Source organism: Hypanus sabinus, chromosome 21 (assembly GCF_030144855.1).
Source record: "Hypanus sabinus isolate sHypSab1 chromosome 21, sHypSab1.hap1, whole genome shotgun sequence".
In the NCBI taxonomy this organism is placed as follows: domain Eukaryota; kingdom Metazoa; phylum Chordata; class Chondrichthyes; order Myliobatiformes; family Dasyatidae; genus Hypanus; species Hypanus sabinus.
The window spans coordinates 19680347-19706098 of NC_082726.1; the positions used below are offsets into that span (position 1 = coordinate 19680347).

Here is a 25752-nt window from a genome sequence, read left to right on the forward strand (position 1 = left end):
TACTAGCACTTTAAAACCAGTCACTTCAGGCTTACAGGGCTCATCAGCTATGATAGGTGGCTCATCTAGAAGGAAAATTCAGATCTCAAACCTCTGCTGCCCACTGGTAACTCCTGCAATGCTGCTGCTACAAAACTGTTCCGGTCTCCACTGTTCCTTTGGATTCATCAGATGTGTTGAGAAGAGGAGCTTGCTACACACACACACACGGCTTGATCTCCATATTGTACTGCCTAGCCTTGCATACTCAGACAGCTACAACACAACATCCATGATTGACCCTGGCCAATGGAGGCCCTCACTCTCACATTATTTTAATACACTTAAATTATATTAAAACATTATACAAAGAGAAACTTATTTTTTTAAATATATAAACACTACACAATTTCTTCAAAATGAACCATCTTAAAGTCAGAAGAAAGCTATAAAGTCAGAAAAATTTTTATACAATTTTAAAAGCTATTAGATTTTAACAATTAAATTAAGTTTTCTTAAATATGTTACTCTTGTAAATTATGCTCTCCCACTGAGTAGCACCTGAAAGACTTCAGACTTTCAGTATCATTCCTCCAGATAATCAGTTTTAACCAAGTTGAGATAGTGAGCAGCAGCAGGTTACTGATCACAGTTGAAGTCAATACAGGCAGTACCCAGATTACGTTCAAGTTCTGTTCCTGAGTCCGTCTTTAAGTCGGATTTGTGCGTAAGTCGGAACAAGTACATTCAGTATTACTTAGCATCAGTCAAACATTTGTCTTAGTATATAGTATATATTTTACCTTTCTATGCATATAAAATACTTAAGAAATGTATGTATCCCAATAATTAAACCACTGCTTTGCTTAGTAATAATTGTAGCTTTCATTGGGGCAGGGCCTTTCACATGTTCCATTATTCTCACTTTATCCTTTAAAATTGTTCCGATCGTTGACCGACTGTAGCCTAACACTTTTCCAATGACCGATCGCATTTCACCTCTTTCCAAACACTATTATTTCCACTTTATTTTCAATTGCAATCACTTCCCGTCAATGGAACAGAAACAATGTGGGCGGCGGGTCCCGAGCTCTGCTGGACCACCGTACTGAGACAGGCTAAATGGGACTAGTGCTGGGTTTAGGTATTTGATTCTCCACAATAATCTGCGTAGAGGTTTTTCCTTTTACGAGGTCGAGTTGCAAGCTCGAAATCAACCCGGCACAGATGGTACGGAAGTCACTGGATTGACATCAACCCGGCATGGGAGCAGTCTGTCACTGGATTGAACTCGCGAACCTCTGTTCTCTGGCCTGGTGCTGATCTCACTGCGCCACCAGCTGACTGGAATGGGGGGGGGGGGGGAAGCGGGGTCAGGGTGAATCTTACTAAGAAAAATTTAAGCCAAATACAAAGTTAAACACTCAACACAGTGTCAACAGCAACGACTTAAATTGGCAGACGGCTTCACGATCCGACTTAAAATGGCAGACAGCATTCTCCTTCCTCGGTTCGTAAGTACGAGCTGTCCGTAAGTCGGATGTTCGTAACTCGGGGACTGCCTGTATTGCCTTCAAGCCAAATACATTAATTACAGGGAAAGGTTGAAAAAGTTAGGTCTTTATTCTTTGGAGCATAGAAGGTTGAAGGGGGACTTGTTAGAGGTATTTAAAATTATGAAGGGGATAGAAAGAGTTGACGTGGATAAGCTTTTTCCATTGAGAGTAGGGGAGATTCAAACAAGAGGACATAAGTTGAGACTTAGAGGGCAAAAGTTTAAGGATAACAGGAGGAGAAATTTCTTTACTCAGAGAGTGGTAGCTGTGTGGAACGAGCTTCCAGTAGAAGTGGCAGAGGCAGGTTTGGTATTGTCATTTAAAGTAAAATTGGATAGGTATATGGACAGGAAAGGCATGGAGGGTTATGGGCTGAGTGCAGTCCAGTGGGACTAGGTGAGACTAAGTGTTCAGCACAGACTAGAAGGGCCGAGATGGCCTGTTTCCGTGCAGTAATTGTTATATGGTTATAAGCTGTGAGTAGTAATTAAGAACAGAATCAACAATTGGCCAGTGAAGTTGTGGGGGTGGAACTGGACTCTCTGACGGTGGTGTCTGAAAAGTGGATGCTGTCCAAGTTTCATGTCATCTTGGACAATGTCTCCCATCCACTCCATAATGTACTGGTTAGGCACAGGAGTACATTCAGCCAGACTCATTCCACTGAGATGCAACACTGAGCGTCATAGGAAGTCATTCCTGCCTGTGGCCATCAAACTTTACAACTCCTCCCTCAGAGTGTCAGACACCTTGAGCCACTAGACTGGGCCTGGACTTATTTCCACTTGGAATAATTTACTTATTATTATTTAATTATTTATGGTTTTATATTGCTATATTTCTGCACTATTTTTGGTTGGTGCGACTGTAACAAAACCCAATTTCCCTTGGGATCAATAAAGTATGACTGTCTGTCTGTCAGATGTCTGTCTGCCTTCCAAAACCTGGAAGACCAATTCTGAGATGCAAACTCACAAGGGTGCATGTTCTGATCAGTAACTCAGTAATAACGTGATGGATTTTCTTTTTATATAGAGCTTGCAGAGAAGATATAAAAGAGATAGGAAATCACTCAGGAGTCCAAATGAAAATGTAGGCAAGTAGTCAAGGATACCTGCTAATACTTTGCTCATCAGGAAAGGCTATTTCTCCCAAACTGTTCAGAGTCCAGTAAATAGTTTGGTTAGTCTTTTTTAAAATAATATTGGAATTATAGGCTTGTGCAGAAAATAAATTGCCATTGTTCAAATTTATCATACTTGATTAAGTTTCAGGTGTATGGGGAATTGTGCTGCAAAATTGTGCTGTGACATTTAGATATGCCACATAGTAAATAGCTGAATGGAAAAAACGTTGAAAACAACATTTCTCAAGAAATGGGTGAGCATATATTTTTTAAGTGAACACCCACATAAATGAGCCACTTTTTCCACTAATTCAGTCTGCATTCTTGATAGCATTTCAGAGATTTCTTCCTGTGGACAGGCATCATCCAATCGTGAAAAAGGAGGCATTCAGCTCCGTAATGTTAGTTCAATGTAAAATAACTTTCATTTACTATCACAATTCATTAAAATAGAATCTCCAGTGTATATTTAGATAACTTTATCGATTCTCCAACAGGCCAAAGACCCTAAGCTTGAATATACAATTAAAGCTTTTAATTAAAAGAATGGCTAGCACTACTACTACTGATATGAAAACGTCAGTCATTCCTCTGCAGTGGGAAACACAAGAACATAATCTAATGACAAGACTGGCGTTGCTGCTGCAAATTTCACGAGTGATAGTATAGCGTCTAAGCCAGTGGTACTCAACCTTTTTCTACTTGTGGCCGACTTGTGACTTTCATTTATTTCTGCGGCCCCCACCCTTCATAGTCTCTGTTAGTTGTTCAAGTTTTTTTGTGGTCAACTGTACTAATTATTCTAATATTCACTCAATATTTATGCTTTAACAGGCTGACTAAAACTACATTTAACTTCCTTTCAAAATATGAAAAGTATCAGTGATTTAATGGTAGATAGTGACGCAGTGGTTGTCTTCACACTTTCTTGCCTCTCTGCAATTTAGCCGTTTATGTTAGATGACCCCATTGCGGTAACTACAACCTCCATGTCACATTTTATAAGTATTATTACACACATGGGTGAGTGGAAGGCAAACAGAAACAGCCAACTGCTGCATACTTGCTGATTAGCCTTGCTTCAGACAGCTCCACCCAGTCTGTAGTTTGTGATTTGAGGGTAGCTGTGGAGTGGGGCAGGCTAAACTGGCTTGCTGCCTCATTTGAATCATCTAGCATATTTTCACAATTTCATTCAGGGAACCAAATAAGTTATATTCATTTTTATTTATATATTTTAAGTAGTATTTTGTTAAAGCAGTAAACTTAACATGGCCCATTCATAAACTCCCATGGCCCCTACGAAATCCTGCATGGCCCCCTGGAGGACCATATGGCCCATGTTGGGAACCTCTGGTCTCAGTCAAAACAAGATCCTTATTAGTAGGGTGTATCTGCTAGTTTGTTCGATTAGACAGTTCCCTGGGAAGTGTGAATTTTAATAAGAGTTCAGATTACGGAAGCATGGTTTACACTTGGAATTTACAAGAATGAGAAGTAATCTGATCAACATTTAAATGATTCTCAGAGGCTGTGGGTTCAAAGGTGATCTTGGGTTTGAGAATATACAGCAAGCTTTTTGGAAGAAAGGCAGGAGTGTAGACTTTATTTTATAGCTGGCAACAGAAGATGGATGGTGCTGTGTCTCGTCACTTTCCCTCATTGTAACACTAAATAGCAGATAACCAGCCACTAATCATACATATCAAAACGGGGGGGGGGGGGGGGGGTGGAGTGAATGTGGAAAATGAAATATCAGTTACCTAAAAAGGATAAGGGGAAATAGTGCAATATTTAATTAGAAGTTTATCATTTAGAAACATGTTTGAGTTCATCTATGTTCCAACATACAACATGGAATCAGAGTCATACAACACAGAAATTGTCTCTTCAGCCCACTGACTCTGCAGCACTCATCAAGCACCCATTTATTACACTAATCCACTTTATTCCCCCCCCCCCACAAACCTATCAACTCCCCTACAAAGGCAATTAACCTATCAGACCATACCTGAGTGTCATAGAGTCACAAATTCCACATGGGGAAGGGGTGTGATATTGTTGGAGCTGCAAGGCAACAGCTCCAATAAATGTAACACTGTGCAACCCACAAGTAGAAAGCAAATTTAGTTGGAAACCATGCCATCACCTACAATGTTAATGACCATTACATTTGTAGCTTCAGTAAAATAAAATGTTATAAGCTAGACTTTATGGTTGTTTGCTTGGCTGTTAATTTAAAATCAAATTAATACAAGAGAAAAATGTTACAAACATCTGGCTCTCAGCTGTGAAGCTTTGGTACAGTCGGCCCTCTTTATCCGCGGGTTCTGCATGCGCAGATTCAACAAACTGCGGATCGGGAAAACCCAGAAGTTCTCTCTCTAGCACTTGCTTGAGCATGTACAGACTTCTGTTCTTGTCATTATTCCCAAAACAATACAGTATAACAACTATTTACACTGTATTAGGTATTATAAATAATTCAGAGATGATTTAAAGTATACGTGAGGATGTACATAGGTTACCGTGGATCAGGAATCGAATAAAAATACCGAAAGTTCTTCAAGTCGGAACAGGTACATCCGGTATTATTTAGTGTCAGTTAGTCAAACGTTTGTCTTAGTATATAATATAGTTTACCTTTCTATGCATATAAAACACTTAAGAAACGTATGTATTTCAATACTTTAACCACTGCATTGCTTAGTATTAATTGTAGCTTTCATTGGGACAGGGCCTTCAATGCTCCATAATTCTCACTTTATCCTTTAAATTTGTTCCAATCGTTGACCAACTATAGCCTAACGTTTTTCCAATGACCAATGGTGTTTCATCTCTTTCTGACTGCTTTATTATTTCCACTTTATTTTCAATCGGAACAGAAGCACAGCAGGCGGCAGGTCCCGAGCTCTGCTGGGTCCTAAAGTCCACCACACTGAGACTGGTTAAATAAAGAACTTGAGCATCTGCATTTTTGGTATCCACAGGGAGTCCTGGAACCAATCCCCCGTGAATAAGGAGGGCCGACTGTATATGCTTATCTGGAAAGGTCACTTAAATGAACAGTATGGGCAAGTTCGAATGATATTTGAGCATTTTAAAGATTAAAGATTAGCTTTATTTGTCACATGTACATCAAAATATTCAGTGAAATCCATTGTTTGTATCAACAACCGACAGAAATTGAGGATCTGCTGGAGGAAGCTCGCAAGTGTTATCATGCTTCCGGCAGCAACATGGAATGTTAACAACTTTCTAAACCTAACCCTTACGTCTGAATGTGGGAGGAAACCTGAGCATCCAGTGGAAACCTACATGGCCACGGAAGATGCAGTCCACATTTTAGAAAGATGAGAGATAGAGTAATAAGTGGACAGATGGGGTTTATCTATTTACACGTAAATGAGAATCAAGGCAATTTAATGAAATAAAATCGTATCATCTTCTTACCAGATCTCTACAACAATCGATTCTATAACGATCCAGAAATCAATTTCAGCATTTATACCTCTCTGGCATTCAAAGATTCACAACCCTCAGAGATAAAAACCTTTTCCTCTTGGTCTTAAGTGGTCAACACTTATCAAGAGACTACGCTCTGGACTGCTAGTGGAAACAATCTCACAGCATTACCCGATCAAGCCCCTTGATTATCATATTTCAATTTTAGCTATCTACATGTTCTAAATTCCACAGCACTGGCTCATTCTGCTCCAACTTTCTTTACAGGCCAATTTCCTCATTCAGCAGCCTCCATGACCGTTGCTCAAGTAGTTACTTGAGACCAAATTTGTTTTCAATACTCAGGTGCAATACTCACTAAAGCAACTCTTCCTTACTCTGCACTTTACATTCTTAAAAAATCTATACTTTAATTGCCTTCTTAATTTCCTGTTGTATCTTGTACGTGTTTGCCACTGAACTCCAACATTTAATATAATATCAATATGATTTAAATATTGCTGGATTTTGTAATCTTCCCATCAAAGTAGACAACCCTCACAATTTTCCTCAATGTACTCTTCCACTTTTTAACCTGCTCATAACCCATCTATGTTCCTTTACAGACTTAATATTTCTGTGTCTAATTCACTTGAGTTAGGAACTTAAATTCAATATCCTATTGCACTGGGAATTTTAAATAGCCAAGCTCACCAATTCTTCCATCTCAAGGTGTATTATTTTCTTTCCCAACTTGGACAAAACACATATTTCATGAAACTGAAATTGTGTACAATTCCATGAAACCTTTTTTCTTTCAGTGAAGCTGATTGAAGTTATCCCCTCTGGTTTAAGATTGTGATGGTTGAGGGGTAATAACTGCTGCTGAACCTGATGGTGTGGGTCCTGAGGCTCCTCTACCTTCTTCCTGATGACAGCAGCATGTTTTTTTCTGATCTTGCAAACATTTAGTAAATATTAAACAACTTCATACAAAATATCCCTCTCATTTCTCCAACAACCACTCACATAACTTCTCTCAATAACAGCTGGTGCCCTTATAATCAATACTCAAGTTGTGGATGGAAGAAATCAAAATCACAATCAAGGCAGGCTCAGCCTTCACCCAACATCCAAACACCCCTGCTGCACAGAAGATAAGCAGGTTGACTAATTCTTCCACACTTTTTTCTGAGAGGTCGAATGAAGTACCCTGTTGCAGTCCTGAATACAATTAATTTTCTCAAGTAAATACTATGTGTACTCTAATGTTTTTAATTGATGTGTTATAAACAAAAACAAATTGGTAAGGCAAGATATAAATCAAAACACAATAAAAGATAAACATACAGTACTCAAGAAATTAGTACACATGAAAGGCAAATAATGAATAGTTACGGTCTTAGTCTCACCATTATTTTTTTAACAGAAGTTTGGCTAGTGCACTCAAAGACAGCCGAGATTAGATTGGTTTTGAATATAACCATAGTGTGAAGTTTACATAAGCAAGGAGCTGCTGAAGTGATGTGCAGGGCAGCTGGATGTTAATAATTGCTCTGCCAATGAACTCACAAAAAGTAATGAGGATTTTAATTAAAGTAGAAATGAGGATTCTTTTTTTCAACAAACAAAATATATTCTTAAGGATTTCTAGGATTTTTATTTGTATTTGTAAAATGGTGTCTTACTTAAGAAGGAAATCAGGAGGGCTAAAAGGCGGCATTGAGTTTGCTCTGGCACACCAGGTGAAGGAGAATCCCAAGGGCTTCTGCAGATGTACTAAGAGCAAAAGGATAGCAAGGGACAAAATAAGCCTTCATGAAGATCAGAATGGTAATTTATGAAGTGAACCAAAAGAGATTGGAGGGAGATCTTAAATGGATTTTTTTGTATCTGTACTTACTTGGGAGACGGACACAGTCTATAGAAGTGAGGCAAAACAGCAATGAAGTCATGGACTGTATACAGATTACAGAGGAGGAGATGCATGCAATCTTGAGGCAAGCTAGGGTGGATAAATCCCCAGGGCTCGACAAGGTACTACCTTGCATCTTTTGAGACGCTTGTGAGGAAATTGCAGTGGCCCTTGCAGAGATATTTAAAACACCCTTAAAACAGATGAGGTGCCAGAGGATTGGAAGATGGCTAATGCTGTTCTGTTGCTTAAGAAAGGCACTAAATTGGAACACATTATAAGGGACTGGATACATAAGTATTTGGATAGATACAGTGGCATCCAAAAGTTTGAGCACCCCAGTCAAAATTTCTGTTACTGTGAATAGCTAAGCGAGTAAAAGATGACCTGATTTCCAAAAGGCATTAAGTTAAAGATGACACATTTCTTTAATATTTTAAGCAAGATTACTTTTTTATTTCCATCTTTTACAGTTTCAAAATAACAAAAAAGGAAAATGGCCTGAAGCAAAAGTTTGGGCACCCTGCATGGTCAGTACTTAGTAACACCCCCTTTGGCAAGAATCACAGCTTGTAAATGCCTTCTGTAGCCAGCTAAGAGTCTTTCAATTCTTTGTTTGGGGGATTTTCTCCCATTCTTCCTTGCAAAAGGCTTCTAGTTCTGTGAGATTCTTGGGCCATCTTGCATGCACTGCTCTCTTGAGGTCTATCCACAGATTCTCAATGATGTTTAGGTCGGGGGACTGTGAGGGCCAAGGCAAAACCTTCAGCTTCTGCCCTTGAGGTAGTCCATTGTGGATTTTGAGGTGTGTTTAGGATCATTATCCTGTTGTAGAAGTCATCCTGCTTTCATCTTCAGCTTTTTTTTACAGATGGTGTGATGTTTCTTCCAGAAATTGTTGCTATTTAATTGAATTCATTCTTCCCTCTACCAGTGAAATGTTCCCTGTGCCACTGGCTGCAACACAAGCACAAAGCATGATCGATCCACCCCCGTGCTTAACAGTTGGAGAGGTGTTCTTTTCAAGAAATTCTGCACCCTTTTTTCTCCAAACATACCTTTGCTCATTGTGGCCAAAAAGTTCTATTTTAAGTTTATTAGTCCACAGGACTTGTTCCTAAAATGCATCAGGCTTGTTCAGATGTTCCTTTGCAAATTTCTGACGCTGAATTTTGTGGTGCAGATGCAGGAAAGGTTTTCTTCTGATGACTCTTCCATGAAGGTCATATTTGTGCAGGTGTTGCTGCACTGTAGAGCAGTGCACCAGCACTCCAGAGTCTGCTAAATCTTCCTGAAGGTTTTTTGCAATCAAACGGGAGTTTTAATTTGCAGTTCTCTCAGAAAGTTTTCTTGGTCTTCCAGACCTCAACTTGACCTCCACTGTTCCTGTTAACTGCCATTTCTTAATTACATTACGAACTGAGGAAACGGCTACCTGAAAAAAACTTTGCTATCTTCTTGTAGCCTTCTTCTGCTTTGTGGGTATCTTTTATTTTAAATTTCAGAGTGCTAGGCAGCTGCTTAGAGGAGCCCATGCAGCTGATTGTTGGGATAAGGTTTGAGGAGTCAGGGTATTTATACACAAGGCATCTCTTCTAATTACAAATTTCTATCAACTTTCTAGTGAATGGCCAATACAACTATTCTTAGCTTAAAGATAAGCATGTATACCAGGGGTTCCCAACCTGGCATCCACATGTTGGTAAGGCTCCATGACATAAAAAAGGTTGGGAACCCCTGCCTTAGACACAAAGGAAAGAAAGTTATTCTGGTTGCTCTCATTTGACTTTGCCAGTACAAACCAGGTTGAGTCTGTGGCAGGCTTGCATAATTCTCTAACAATTTGAAGTCTCTGAGGCACTGGCAAATGATCAGTTTATGGCAAAACTAATCATGGTGCAAACAACACACACAAAATGCTGGTGGAACACAGCAGGTCAGGCAGCATCTATAGGGAGAAGCACTGTCGACATTTCGGGCCAAGACCCTTCGTCAGGACTCACTGTCGACGTTTCAGGCCAGGGTCAGAACGTCTTATTTATTTTATTTTTAAATTTAATTTTTTTTATTTAAAAGGATATTTAAGTCACGAATTTGCGTGTCATCCTCACGTAGGGGCCATGCTAATCTCTGTATCGTTCCAATTTTAGTATATGTGCTGCCGAAGCTAGCACAGTAGTCTTAGAAACAGTGGGATAGAAGCTGTCCTTGAGGCTGGTGTTATGTGTTTTCAGACTTTTGTATCTTCTGCTCAGTGGAAGGGGAGGGATGACAAAATTACCAGGATGAAAGGAGTCCTTGACATATCAGCTACTTTCCCAAGGCAGCGGGAAGAGTAGACAGTCAATGAAAAGAGGCTTATTTTTTTGATAGCCTGGGCTGTGTTCACAACTCTCTGCTATTTCTTGAGGTCTTGGGCAGAGCAGTTGCTATACCAAGCTGTAATATATCCAGACAGGATGCATTCTATGGTACTTCTACAAAAATTAGCAAGGATCTCTAGGGATGTGCCAAATTTCCTTTCCCTTCTGAGAAAGTAAAAGGTGATGGTGTGCTTGGACAAGGACTAGCCATGGATTCCAATCAAAAAAGTCTATTCTACATTATATGCAACCATCCCACTACATACTCTAGCCAGGGGGACATCATTCCTGCAACTATTCTGTTAAGTCTTCCAAGAAGAGATTAAAAACACTCTAATAACCAATGGCAAGTGACCACTATTAAGTAGGTTTCCAGATGGAGAGAGCTATGCAGCCCAACAGAGAAGGAGATAACAACATTCATCATATTTATCCCAGAGAGGGGCCCTGGAATCTAGTTTGTTAGCATGTGGAGCAGCTACTACTAGTTCCCAGTGAAAAGCCGGGTTCACTATGCCAACCACGATACTGTCCTGAGTTTCACATCTCTGTGCTAAGCAGCTGCAGTACTCAACCCAGGCTGCTCAGCATTAGCCCTCACATATAGCTTTTGTGGCTCACTGACATTGAGGCATGTCTTTTTGTTGTTGCTGGGATCAGATTTCTGGCACAGAAGTATTATCAGTAATGCTTCTTGGTACATGATACAACAATGATTCATTTAAATACTGAATCCATTTGCATTCTTGCTCCTAGGAATACATCTTGTGGGTTATAAGAGATAGCAATGTATTCAAAAGAAGTTTTCTATTCCAGTTTATTCCTTTAGGTGACAGATAAAATTTATTTGAACTGTGCTCAGTCAATCAGATCAGTGCTTCTAATAGCTGTGTAAGCAACCATACTAACTTGCACTACTATCTTCAGCTGCTTCACAGATGCCATTTGCTTCATTATAACATCGGGTGAGGAAGTAACCCAATGTCTGCAATGTTTTCATTTATTTACAACTCTTCAGATAATGAAGCAGATAATGACAGGGAGATAGGTACTTGGAAGGCACTGTCCATGAAGTGGTGTAAGCCAATGTAATAGAATCACTCGAGAGGCATTTAGATAGGCTCAAGAACATGCCTGGAATGAAGATATATAAACCATCTGCAGGCAGATAGGATTAATTTAAACTAGCATCATGGTCAGCACAGGCAGTGGTCCATATGATCAAAGTAAAAATAAATTAGTCATCCTCAACAGTGAAAACAAGATATCTTCTCTGCTTTTCCCTTCCTCCCATTCCCCTTTCTTATGATTGCTAAACTTCTTCAATACTTGTGTATTTATTGTTCAATTCTGATTTGTGCATAACATCTATGACAAATGCATTCACCGTTTGGTGCTACAGGATTAAGGATGAAAACAACAATACGACATAATGCCAACCATCAACCATCATGTAGCTGGATAATTTCTTGAAGAATTATTTATATCTTGTATAGCTGCTTCTCTGTGACTATCTAATCTAATATTACACAGTTTGCTAATATATATGCGAAGCACAAATAGAAGGGCAGAGAATCTAAAATTTCCAATATTATTAAGTAATTCCTTGCACTGCACACTCATTGCTAGCTGCAGCATGTATACTGTTCAGGGCCAGGTTCCTGCATGAGGCATGTTTAGGCTCGATATTCTGATGTCAGGTTACTTGGTGCATGTCATTAGAAGTCCCAGATCTGAGACAACCTTGCCTCTGATGTGCACAGGAACAAGATCTTAAGCTAGTGAATGCTTCATCATTTGGCATAAATCCTGCTATAAACCGGTTTCACAAACTGGAAAGGCTACTTCATTCTTAAAAATAATGACAGCGTATCTACTAACAACTTTTAGCAAATACCAAAGGGACAGAGGAGAATTCTAAAGAAAAACACACAGTGACTAACTCATTGCGGTTCCTCTAGACACAAATTTAAGAACACTTGTTCTTTGTTCCACATTTTAATCACTCCTAGGTTTCTTCGGTAAAAGCATATGAAGCTTTAAGAACCTTGCATATAAACAGTAATGTTACGGGTAACAACTTATACAATTAAGGCTAATTCTCTTTCCAGACTATTCATGCTATTCTTTTGTTGACAATATACTCTAAATAAAAATAGCATTTATTTGGATACGCAAACACAAGGAAATCTGCAGATGCTGGAAATTCAAGCAACCCGTACAAAATGCTGGTGGAATGCAGCAGGCCAGGCAGCATCTATAGGAAGAAGCACAGTCAATGTTTCCGGCCAAGACCCTGCGTCAAGACTAACTGAAAGAAAAGATAATAAGAAATTTTAAAGTAGGAGGGGGAGGGGGAATCCGAAATGATGGGAGAAGACAGATGGGGGAGGAGTGAAGCTAAGAGCTTGGAAAGGTGATTGGCAAAAGGGATACAGAGCTGGAGAAAGGAAAGGATCATGGAGGCCCAAGGAGAAAGAAAGGGGGAGGGGAGCACCAGAAGGAAATGGGGAACAGGCAAAGAGTGATTGTGAGAGGGGCAGAGAGAGAAAAAAAAGGGAGGGGGGAAATAAAGAAATAAATTAGGGATGGGGTAAGAAGGGGAGGAGGGGCATTAATGGAAGTTAGAAAAATCAATGTTCATGCCATCAGCTTGGAGGTTACCCAGATGGAATATAAGGTGTTGTTCCTCCAACCTGAGTGTTTCTTCATCTTGACAGTAGAGAAGGCCATGGATAGACATATCAGAATGGGAATGGGATGTGGAATTAAAATGTGTGGCCAGTATCTAGCTGGGTTTGAGTGGGCAATTCTATTTAAGGGCAAAGGAGCAATTGACAAGTGAGAGGCCTTTAAAAGGGCCATTATCAAGAGTAAGCCTGTTAGGGTGAAGGGTAGACATACCAGAATCAGGGAGTCCTTGCTGACAAGAACGAGGCACTCTAGTCAGGAAAGAGAAAGAAGCATACAAGGAAGAAGATATCTGCAGCTTTGAAGCGCATTAATGGTGGGCAAATTCCCAAGGCCTGACCAAGTGCACCCCTTGAACTTTATGGGAGGCCACCAGGGAAGAATTTGCAGAGACCTTTGTAGAAATACTTACTTTGTTTAGACACTGGTGAATTTGCAGAAGACTGGAGGGTGACTAATGTTGTTCAATTGTTCAAGAAGAGTAGCAAGGACAGGCCAGGGAACTACAGGCCAGTGAGCTTGACTTTAGTTGTAGGAAAATTACTGGAGGGAATTCTGAGGGTCAAGATAATCTGAGCCAGATCAGGAATAGTCAGCATAACTTTGTGCATGGGAGGTAATGTCTGATCAATCTTTTGGAGTTGTTCCAAAGAGATAACTAAGGGAATTGATGAAGGTAGTACAGTGAATGTTGTATATATGGACCTTAGTAAGGCCTTCGACAAGGTCTCACATTGGTAGACTGATCTGGAAAATTAAGTTGATGAGCTAATTCAAGGAGAGCTAGTGAAATGGATTCTGAATTGGTTTGGTGATGGGAAGCAGAGGGCAATGGTTGAAGGTTGGTTTTCCAACTGGAGACTGAGACTGGTTGGATGCCTCAGGGGCCAATATTGGAATCTCTGTTATTCTTTATTTATGACTGTTTCTGTGTTGTGTCACTTTATGACAATCTAAAGATATGGGATTGCACGAGATTGACCACAAACACCAATTTAAATTCTTGTCACTGGAAAACTCAAGCCAGACATATAGGGACTCAGAATTACCATTATGATATTGTTATTTAATAATAAATATTTATCCTCAAGCATAATTTTCTTTTATTCATTGGAACTATATATAGTGCCTTGAAAAAGTATTCAGCCCCTAAACTTTTAATTACATAAATGAGTTTTACAATCAGGGATTTTGATCAATTTAACAGAGAATTTTTATTTGTGAATCACGTGCTCCTTTTTCACAAGAGCCCCCCACAACAGGGAAAATTGTAATACATAAAAAATTAAAAATTAAAAAACTGAAATATCAGCAGTTCAAAAGTACTTGCTCTCCTTTGCTCCATACTTAGTTGAACTGCCTCTCGCAGCTTTTACAGCCTTTTTGGATAAGTCTCTATTAGCTTTGCACAATATGATGGAGCAAGATTTGCCCATTCCTCCTTGCAAAATTGCTTAAGCTGTGCCAGGTGAGTTGAGAAGGGGCTCCACAATCTTGAGGTCTTGCCAGATAGAAGGTGAAGACTCTGACTGGGTTACTCAAGAACATCAATTTTCTTTATTTGAAGTCACTCCATGGTTGCTGTGGCAGTGTGTTTTGGCTTGCTGTTCTGCTGAAAGACAAACCTTCTCCCTAGTTTAAGTTTTCTGACAGAGGATCTTTGTATTTAGCAGCATTCATCTACCCATTAATCCTGATCAGATTTCCAGTCACTGCTGCTGAAAAGCATCCCCATAGCATGAGGCTATCTACATACTTTACAGTAGGAAGGGTGTTACTTAGTTTATGTACAGTATCAGGTTTACGTCACACATACCAATTAGTGTTGAGGCCAAAATTTTTAAAATTTAGTCCCGACGCTTTGCAAGGCATTTAAGGGCAAGGATATGCTTTTAAAAAAAATCAGGGCTTCTTCCTTGTTACTCTTTCATAAATACCCTTTTTGCGCAAGGCCTTAGAGATTATAGAGCCATGAACTTCACCTCCAGTTGCAGACACTACCTTTTGCAGCTCACTCAGTGACTGTTGGCGTCACAGTAGCCTCTCTTACAGGTGCCATTCTTCCCCAGCAGCTAAGTTTACAGGGGTGGCCTGACCTGAGCAGTGTGGCCGTAGATTAATATTTCTTCCACTTTTTCCTATGATGGACTGCACTGAGCTCTGAGGTATGTTCAGTGCCTTTGAGATGGTCTTTTACCATTCCTCAGATCTGTGCTTCTCTATTTCCCTTACTCACCTTGAATGCTCCTTTGTCTTCATTTTAGTTTAGGTTTGTTGAAAATCTACCATACAAAGAGAGGGAGTGATCCTTCAATTTTTACATCAAATTAGGTGACTTGGTAAGGTATAATACAAGGCAATATGCAGGGTTGTACATGAGAAAAGTTAGCTGGGTAATTACAAAGGGAATGAATTATTTGGCTTGACAATTTTGTTTTTTTTTAAAGTAAAATTGTTGATAGGTTTTGAAATTTTTCTTTTGATTTGACATAATGCACAATGTTTTGTAGATAAGTTCAAAAATCCTACCTCAACATATTTTAAATTTATGAGGTAGTAAAATATGAAAATAGTAGTGGGGGCTGAGTACTTTTTCAAGGTACTGTAACTTATATTTTGAATACAATGGCATTCTCTGAGTACCAAATTGCCATGTGAGCAGATAATGGACCTCAATTTATAAACTGAAGTAAGCTCTGTACAAATCAGTCTTAAATTTCAGTGTTCCAAGTTTCAGTTAACAAAGTATGGGAATTGCTCAACATTTTTCAGTTTCCAGCAAAAAAGGAAGGGTTGAAATTGTTTTAGTCATTGGCGAGAACCCTTATTTTTGTTTCATCTTAAAAAAAACCTGCTCTGACTATACACCATCTCTTGATTAAATAGCAGATAGGATGGGAATGGCTTTGAAGTTTAAACATAGAAGCAAGTGATTGCTTGGCAATCAGCAAAGAAAATCACTTCATTCCATCACAAAGCAAACTTACACCTTATGAATACATTACTTGTTGCTTGCTTTGCACCAGCTTTTTTTAAAAACAATATATTTGATGTAACATCTACTTGTGTAACCCTCAGGCTCACCAAGATAACGTTCGTCTAGGGGAATCAGCACTTGGCCCAGCCAAACTGGGTAATCACGTTTGCGTGGATGCTGTGTGACATGCCCCCAGTTACAAACCCACAACGCAAAATATCAGACAGTACTCCATATGCAATTAAATGATAGACTTTATGAATCTTAATCTGAATATAGTAATAAAAATAAACCAAACCAACAAAAAGGGCCTAAGTCAAAGTCAAAATTATGTTGGAGCTCACTCAGTAGTCATTCTTCCGCCATCAGTCTCCTCTGAACGTTGCCGACCTTCGGACACTCAGATCCCAATCCACTCTGTCTAGTGGTCTACAGCTCTCTCCACGCGCATCCTCCTTCTTCATCTCTCCTCGACAAAAGACCACAAAAAACCCGGCTCCCAGATACACAAGAAAGAACAACATTTCTCCCATTGGACAGCCACTGAATTCCAAAATCCCATTATTTCTAGTCATAACCCAAACATTGTTGCTACAGAGAAACCATTACCTTATCAGTGGAACATTACACAGAAGCCATTACATTAGCCTTAGCAGTGAAACCTTAACAGCGTGTTACACTTACATCACCTTTCCTTTCAAACAACTTTGAGGTTGAGTATTTGCCTACTGAGTAGCAATACACTGATGGTTACTGACTTTGGTCACGAAAGGGACGTAAATCAACATGAACAGCTGAAAATTTCTCTAATAACATTAATATTTCCTCTAATTTTGAACAGGAAATCTTAAAGAGATGGTAAATAGCTTGGAGTGAATACTGACCTCATCATGAAATGAAGGCCATTAACACAAACATAACTGAATTAATTAGCATTACTCCACTGCTGCAGATGCTGCTCTTTCTTCCCTGAGAGTTGGCCAACATACTCTTCGCAATGTCTAACCATTATTATCATCAACATTCAATTAGATTGGATTGGTTTTATTTGTCACATATACATCAAAACACGGACTAAATCAAATCAGCAAGGATTATGTTGGGGGCAGCCCGCAAGTGTCGCCATCATTAGCATACCCACAATTCACTAACCCTAACCAGACATCTTTGGAACAAGGGAGAAAAATGGAGCACCTGGAGAAAGCTCACGTGGTCAAGAAGCGAACGTACAAACTGCTTACAGACAGTGGCAGGAATCAAACCCTGATCAGAGATCACTGGCACAGTAAAACAACTGCATTAACCCTTTACAAGTGGCACTGTACAGTTACACTACCATGCTGCCCCCCTCCCCCCCTGAAATATGGTTTGAACCCTTGAACTAGTGGTACAAGTAAAACTTGACATTTTAATTAACTTTCTTTAATCATGAAAATAGAATACAAGATAAACTTACAAATGTTTTCTTTGTTACAGATGTTTTACAACACCCCGAACTCAGTCACTTTTCTGCATGTCAGCTGCAGTGATACAACTGTCAACCAATCACTCTGTCCCATGGGCAGTCTAGAAACAATGAATTATATTATGTTATTATGTAGCAAAAGTAACTCAACCTTAAATGTTGAATACCTATTCTTGATTACTTTAAATAATATCCAAGGCAAATTCAAAGGACTGGAAATTTGTGTAGCAAGTTTACATGGATAATTTCTACCTAGTTTCGTGCCTTTGGTGCAAATGGTCTCAAGTCAGCATTTATACACAAAGATAACAGATGGATGTGCAATTATTCTATACTATTTCAGACCAATTAGAGGACGTGAGGACAGGTCGTTTGCATTTCATATAAACACCACTTCATATTTGAAGAGTATATTTTTCAATATGTTTTTATCATTGCAACCTTTTTATAGTCACTTCAGTTCACTATGCCCCAGCAGACAATAATTGTACAGGCAAACTCATGCTACCATTATAACAGATAGCTCAAACTAAAGGAAATTACATGGAATCAAAGGAGAAAGCCATCAGCCCACTGAAGTTAAGACTAATTGCAAATTTGCTGATGCTGTTTCGTGGTCAAAATATAGAGTTACTCACTGACAGTTGACAGAAGTATTGACATAGCAATTTATGGCCATAGACACAAACAAAAGTAAAGGCACTATAATGCTGGTTTGAAAACAAGAGGTACATACTCTATACTAAATTTAACACCACCTTTTGGCACTGAATTTAGGCAAGGAGCAATCAATCCTTGAACTCTCAGTGCTCATGCTGGGAACAAGCTGAACCATCTAATCTAGCATCAGAAATTAAGGCAATGCAAAAGAGACTATCTTTATTGTATTGGAACAGGATACACAGTAATCCATTTTGTCATTGTCTTAGACAATATCTACAGTTGGAATATTCTTCAGTTTTGGTCTCATGATCCAAAAGAGGATACATTTGCAATATACAGAGTGCAACAAAGGCAACTATAATTCCTACAATAACACAGTTCTTTGGTGAAACTACACCTGGAGCATTTGGTCTCCTGACCAAAGAATACAAATGGATACAATGAAATGGAAAGGCATGATAGGCATATGAAATTGGGGTGATTAGGCTATATGAACAAGTGATTAAGAAGAGTCAATAAAATATATAAAATTCTACCAGGGCTCGGAAGCTGGATTCAGAATGGATGTTTCCCTTAGTTGTGATAAGATTCAGAGATCACAGTTTCAGGATAGAGGGCAAGACAGTTAGGACTGAGACGTAGAGAATCTCCTTTACCCAGTGTGGAGGATCTCTGGAATTCTCTATTACAAAAGACTGCGAAAACCCAGTTGCTGAATATATTTAAGGAGAAAGCTAAGAATTCTAGACACAGAAGGTGTTGAGGAGTATGAGAAAGACCAGGAATATGCCATTGAGACTATTCATTAGTGGGTCAGCTATGACCTTGTAGCGCCTCATTTCCTAGCGTATCCGAACCGACTCACAATTAGATAGCCTACGGGGGTTTGCGAGCACAGAGCTTTGGAGCCTCTTCGCCATGAGGGGCCGGTTGACAGAGGCTTAAAAGTGAGGCTGAAGTTTTCGAATAAAGCTTTTCCTTCGACTGCAGCTACCGACTCCGTGTCGTAATTTTAGCGCTGCTTGTAGCACACCGCTACAATTGGTGACCCCGACGGTCCAAACGATTTTTGGACCAGAAATGACCGACGCCGCCTCTGTTCATGCGGTTTCGTTGAAACTGCCGGGTTTCTGGACACAGCGCCCGGACCTATGGTTCCAGCAAGCCGAAGCCCAATTCCACGTTCACCGGATCACCTCAGAAGACACCCGCTACTACTACGTGGTGGGCTCCCTCGACCAGGACACAGCTGCCCAGGTCGCGGAGTTCGTACAGTCGCCCCAGGCAGACGGCAAGTACACGGAATTCAAAGCCCTGCTCCTCAGGACTTTCGGACTCTCACGGCGCGAGCGGGCTGCCCGTTTACTGCACCTGGATGGCTTGGGCGACAGACCTCCATCGGCTTTAATGAATGAGATGTTGTCTCTGGCCGAGGGACACACAGGCCTCATGTTTGAGCAGGCATTCCTGGAGCAGCTGCCCGAGGACATACGCCTGCTGCTGTCCGACGCAGATTTCAGTGACCCCCGGAAGGTGGCAGCCCGGGCGGACTTGCTGTGGAACGCCAAAAAGGTGAGCGGGGCGTCCATCGCACAGATCTCCCAGCCACGCTCCCGGCAGCAAACCAGTCCAGGCCCGGCCGCAGAGCCCACTAACCCCTGGCCCAATGACCACTGGTGCTTCTACCACCAGCGGTGGGGTGCAGAAGCCCGCCGTTGCCGCCCGCCCTGCAAGTTCCCGGGAAACGCCAGGGCCAGCCGCCGCTGATGGCTACGGCGGCTGGCCATCGGGATAGCCTCCTGTATGTGTGGGATAGAAGGTCGGGACGCCGGTTTTTGGTCGATACTGGGGCTGAGATCAGCGTTTTACCTCCGACGAGTTACGACACCCGCAGCAGGGCACCGGGTCCCCCCCTGAGGGCCGTGAATGGCAGCACAGTAAGGACCTATGGCACCCGTCAGGTGCAGCTACTGTTCGGCCCCAGCCAGTTCACGTGGGACTTCACACTGGCCGCCGTAGCCCAACCGCTTCTGGGTGCGGATTTTTTGCGAGCTCACAGCCTGCTGGTTGACCTGCCCAGGAAGAGACTGGTACACGCCGAGACCTTTCAGACGTTCTCCCTGGGCGCGGCCCAGTTGCCAGCCCCTCACCTCGGCTCCATCACGCTGTCCGACAACGATTTCACCAGGGTCCTGGCGGAGTTCCCATCGGTTCTGGCACCGCAGTTCACAGCAGCCATGCCCAGGCACGGCGTACAGCACCACATCCCGACACAGGGACCACCCCTCCATGCCCGTGCTCGGCGGCTTCCCCCGGACAAGCTCCGACTGGCGAAGGAGGAGTTCCAGAGAATGGAGGAATTGGGGATCATCCGGCGGTCCGACAGCCCATGGGCCTCCCCCCTGCACATGGTGCCCAAAGCGACGGGGGGCTGGAGACCGTGCGGCGACTACCGCAGGCTGAACGAGGCTACCACACCGGACCGCTACCCTGTGCCGCACATTCAGGACTTTGCAGCAAACCTGCACGGCGCCCGGATCTTCTCCAAGGTCGACCTTGTCCGAGGGTACCATCAAATCCCGATGCATCCTGACGACGTCCCCAAAACGGCTCTCATCACCCCGTTTGGCCTCTTCGAGTTCCTCCGCATGCCGTTCGGCCTGAAGAATGCCGCACAGACGTTCCAGCGGTTAATGGACGCGGTGGGACGGGACCTGGACTTCACGTTCATCTATTTGGATGACATCCTCATAGCCAGCGGCAGTCGTCAGGAGCATCTGTCCCACCTCCGTCAACTCTGCGCCCGACTGAGTGAGTACGGTCTTACAATCAACCCTGCCAAATGCCAGTTCGGACTTGATACCATTGACTTCCTGGGCCACAGGATTACTAAAGACGGGGCAATCCCTCTGCCCGCTAAGGTAGATGCGGTCCGCCACTTCCCCCGACCCACCACGATCAAAGGCCTTCAGGAATTCGTAGGTATGGTCAATTTCTACCGCCGCTTCCTCCCTTCAGCTGCCCGGATCATGCGCCCCCTGTTCACCCTGATGTCGGGTCCGAGCAAGAACATTACCTGGGACGAGGAGTCCGCTGCCGCTTTCGTTCAAACGAAGGAAGCTTTGGCTGACGCCGCGATGCTAGTACATCCCAGAATGGACACCCCTACCGCCCTCACAGTGGACGCATCAAACACGGCAGTCGGTGGGGTGCTGGAGCAGCTCATCGCAGGTCGCTGGCAACCCCTGGCGTTTTTCAGCAAACACCTGCGGCCGCCCGAGCTCAAGTACAGTGCTTTTGACCGGGAACTGTTGGCGCTCTACCTGGCAATCCGGCATTTCAGGTACTTCCTAGAAGGTCGGCCCTTCACCGCGTTCACGGACCACAAACCGCTTACCTTTGCGTTTACGAAAGCATCCGACCCCTGGTCATCCCGCCAGCAACGCCACCTGTCCTACATCTCTGAATACACAACGGATGTCCGGCACGTCTCGGGTAAGGACAATGTCGTGGCGGATGCGCTCTCTCGCCCTACCGTTCATGCCCTTTCCCAAGGGGTAGACTTTGAGGCACTGGCAGAGGCACAGCAGGTAGATGAGGAGATTCCGAGTTACAGGACTGCGGTCTCTGGTTTGCAGCTCCAGGACTTCCCCATGGGCCCAGGTGAGAGGACCCTACTCTGTGACGTCGCCACCGGCCGGCCCCGTCCGGTCGTCCCCGCAGCCTGGCGGCGACGTGTTTTCGACTCCATTCATAACTTGGCGCATCCCTCCATCCGGACAACTGTCCGGCTGGTTTCCAGCAGGTTCGTTTGGCACGGTCTCCGCAAACAGGTCAGTGAATGGGCCAGAACGTGCATGCACTGCCAGACGGCCAAGGTTCAGCGGCACACCAAAGCCCCACCGCAGCAGTTCCATCCCGCCCACCGGCGTTTCGACCACATTCATGTGGATATCGTGGGCCCCCTGCCAGTGTCGCGCGGAGCGCGTTACCTCCTGACTATCGTGGACCGGTTCACAAGATGGCCAGAGGCGGTCCCGCTCACCGACACCACCTCCGAATCTTGCGCCCGAGCCCTGCTCGCCACCTGGATATCCCGCTTTGGTGTACCAGCCCACATTACCTCCGACAGAGGCGCCCAGTTCACCTCCAGCCTGTGGTCAGCTATGGCCAGCCTTTTGGGGACTCAGCTGCACCACACCACTGCCTACCACCCACAGTCGAACGGGCTAGTGGAGCGTTTCCACCGTCACCTGAAGTCGGCCCTCATGGCCCACCTGCGGGGTGCCAACTGGGCGGACGAGCTTCCCTGGGTCCTTCTCGGCATCCGCACAGCGCCCAAGGACGACCTGCACGCCTCGTCGGCCGAGTTGGTATACGGCGCGCCCCTGGCCGTCCCCGGGGAGTTCCTACCAGCCCCGAGGGGGCAAGAGGAAGAACCCGCTGCAGTCCTGGGCAGACTTCGCGAGAAGCTCGGTAACCTGGCCCCCATACCCACTTCACAGCATGGGCGGCACCCGACCTGCGTACCCAAAGACCTACGGAACTGTAAGTTTGTGTTTGTACGAAGGGGCGGGCATCGGCCACCGCTGCAGCGGCCATACGAGGGGCCGTTTACGGTGCTCCGGAACAACGGGTCCACGTTCGTGCTGGACGTTGGGGGGAAGGAGGAGGTTTTCACGGTGGACCGCCTCAAGCCGGCCCATGTGGACCTGGCGCAACCGGCCGAGTTTCCGGAGCCTCGGCGCAGAGGCCGACCTCCCAAGCAGGTTCTGGCCCAGGCTGTGGACATTGGGGGGTGTATCGCCGGTTCTGGGGGGGGGTTATGTAGCGCCTCATTTCCTAGCGTATCCGAACCGACTCACAATTAGATAGCCTACGGGGGTTTGCGAGCACAGAGCTTTGGAGCCTCTTCGCCATGAGGGGCCGGTTGACAGAGGCTTAAAAGTGAGGCTGAAGTTTTCGAATAAAGCTTTTCCTTCGACTGCAGCTACCGACTCCGTGTCGTAATTTTAGCGCTGCTTGTAGCACACCGCTACAACCTTACTGAACGAAGGAACATGCCAGAAAAGATGAATGACTTGTAACTCCTACATTTTTCTACAACTATATTGCTTTGTGATGGCAATTTTGTTGATCAGAGTATTGGCAGCTGGAGAAGCATACTAGGAAAGGAGAGAATTTGCTAGGCTATGGGGAATAAGGCTGGTTAGCAAGATTAACTAGATCATTCTTGTATAGAATCTGTATAGACTAGGAGATGAATGGCTCTCACCATTCAGTTAGTTTTGAGTACAAGGAGCCAATATTCCAACAATGATGACCAAGACACTTTTTTATTTTTATATCTCATCCACCAATGTCATTTTTATTGCCTCAAATGAACCACAGCAAGACTACTTGGAAATAGATGTAAATTTAGCCAAAACAATTTCTCCTTTCCTTCTACATGGCCTTTGTTTAATTGAAAATAATGATGTGAGAAAATCTTGAGTGCCCAGGAAGTTTGCACTGAGCCACACAAAAAATATTACATAAGTAGAGACAGATGGCTATAATAATCAGGAAGACACAAGATATATTTAAGTATAATTATATAGCAGTAATTATTTATGCTGTCTGAGTTGGTGACTGTGATGCCTGTGGAAATACATGGCTGATTTCTCCATCACCAGATGTGATTTTACAGAATGCCATTAAGTACAAATATTTCTAATTTCCTTAATTTTTTGAAGTCAAAACATTATAGGACACCATCAGGTTATGTGCATCTGACTAATGGACACCCTTACATATAAATTAGCTCCCACAAAATTATTATTAAACTCATAAGTTTGACATCCAGATATCTATTCAAACCAATGAATGACAGAACTAGTTTCCTCCCCCTCTCTCTTGACTTTTGGCAATTGTTCTCTCTTTCATCTTGTCCTTTAGATGCCACTTGCTACAATATTTAAATATGACTACCAAACAATGATTTGTGTATTTTCTGACTTATGGAAAAAAATTGATTGACAGATATCTGTAAAAATGGAACCTGCTCAATACAGGGGATAAGCTGTACTCATGAACAACTTAAACAACAATATAAAAAACTCCTAATGACCCTCAGTGTAATTCTATTTTACTCATTGCTTCCACCCCAAGTTGGCCAACTGGAAGTAATACTGTATAGAAAACATTAAAACCCTTTTCTTTGGAATGAGAAAGTTGATTGGTGTGTGCGGAAACAGGGTCCAAGTTCTGGCTGCTTTTGGGTAACCTGCTGTGACTGTTGCTGAGAACCTTGTACTCTATTTCTCTAAGTCCTTGCCATCAAATCTCCATCCAACAGACCCAGTTCCAAGTACAACTTCAATTCCCTTCTTCACAAAGGCCTTCAACTCTGTGGTAGCCACAACCAGTAGGTTTAAATTAACTTGGTTAGCTGCAAATGAAGGTAAACAATGTAGATCACTCAATGAACTTGAGCCAAAAACCACACACAAAATGCTGGTGGAATGCAGCAGGCCAGGCAGCATCTATAGGAAGAAGTACAGTCAATGTTTTGGGCCGAGACCCTTCTTCAGGACTAACTGAAAGAAGAGATAGTAAGATACTGTATTTGAAAGTGGGAAGGGGTGGTGGAGATCTGAAATGATAGGAAAGACAGGAGGGGGAGGGATGAAGCTAAGAGCTAGAAAGTTGATTGGCAAAAGGGATACACAATTGGAGAGGGAGAGGATCATGGGATGGGAGACCTAGGAAGAAAGAAAGGGGGAGGGGAGCACCAGATGAAGATGGAGAGCAGGCAAGGAGTTATTGTGAGAGGGGCAGAGAGAGAAGAGTTAAAAAAAAGGAAATAAATAAGGGGGGGGGTAAGAAGGGGGCCTCCCATCCTATGATCCCCTCCCTCTCCAGCTGTGTATGCCTTTTGCCAATCAACTTTCCAGCTCATAGCTTCATCTCTCCCCATCCTGTCTTCTCCTATCATTTTGGATCTCCCCCTCCCCCTCCCCCTTTCAAATCTCTTACTCTCTCTTCTTTCAGTTTGTCCTGATGAAGGATCTCGGCTCCAAATATCAACTGTACTTCTTCCTATAGATGCTGCCTGACCTGCTGCATTCCACCAGCATTTTGTGTGTTGCTTGAATTTCCAGCATCTGCAGATTTCCTCATGTTTGAGCCAAATACTGTTCACTTATAAAATTCAATTCTTGTAGACAGGCTAAATTTTTGATTTTAATGTAGAATAGAAATTAAAATTATTTAAAATCTTACACAGAATATTTCTGTTTATGATTCTGATTAAGTAATAGGCTTACATGATCAGTTGAATCTACAAAAATTTGTTTTTCCTACCAAATTTTATTCGAGTGATATTTAACTGCCTCCTAACTATAAGAAAATGCAAATAATTTTGGAAAACGTAACAAAACCTCATCCAATGTGCTTTCTGGCTATTTTATTATAACAAATTGATTTCAGATCCCACAGCCTGACACTAGAGATCCATAAAATTTAGTTTGATATCACTCTTGAAGATGAGGAAGAAGGTCACTGAAAGCCCATAATTGAGTAGTGCAGAGCT

At 42.7% G+C, this 25752-nt stretch overlaps 1 protein-coding gene and 1 non-coding gene across 8 annotated transcripts in view; both read right to left on the reverse strand.

The window, feature by feature from the left end:
- The window catches only part of znf592 (zinc finger protein 592), a 200761-nt gene that overhangs the window by 84694 nt on the left and 90315 nt on the right, over positions 1 to 25752 (reverse strand). For 5 of the 7 annotated variants that reach the window (XM_059946121.1, XM_059946122.1, XM_059946123.1 and 2 more), the window contains one exon: positions 17508 to 17617. The exons of 1 other annotated variant lie outside the window; for it this stretch is intronic. The gene's annotated coding sequence lies outside the window, so the exon portion shown is untranslated. Of the gene's footprint in view, positions 1 to 16395; positions 16617 to 17507; positions 17618 to 25752 lie in introns of those variants that run through there. One more of the 7 variants, XM_059946127.1, reaches the window with a different exon arrangement.
- On the reverse strand, positions 10091 to 10194 carry LOC132379281 (U6 spliceosomal RNA). The gene has a single exon (XR_009507357.1). It is a non-coding gene; the product is annotated as a U6 spliceosomal RNA (small nuclear RNA).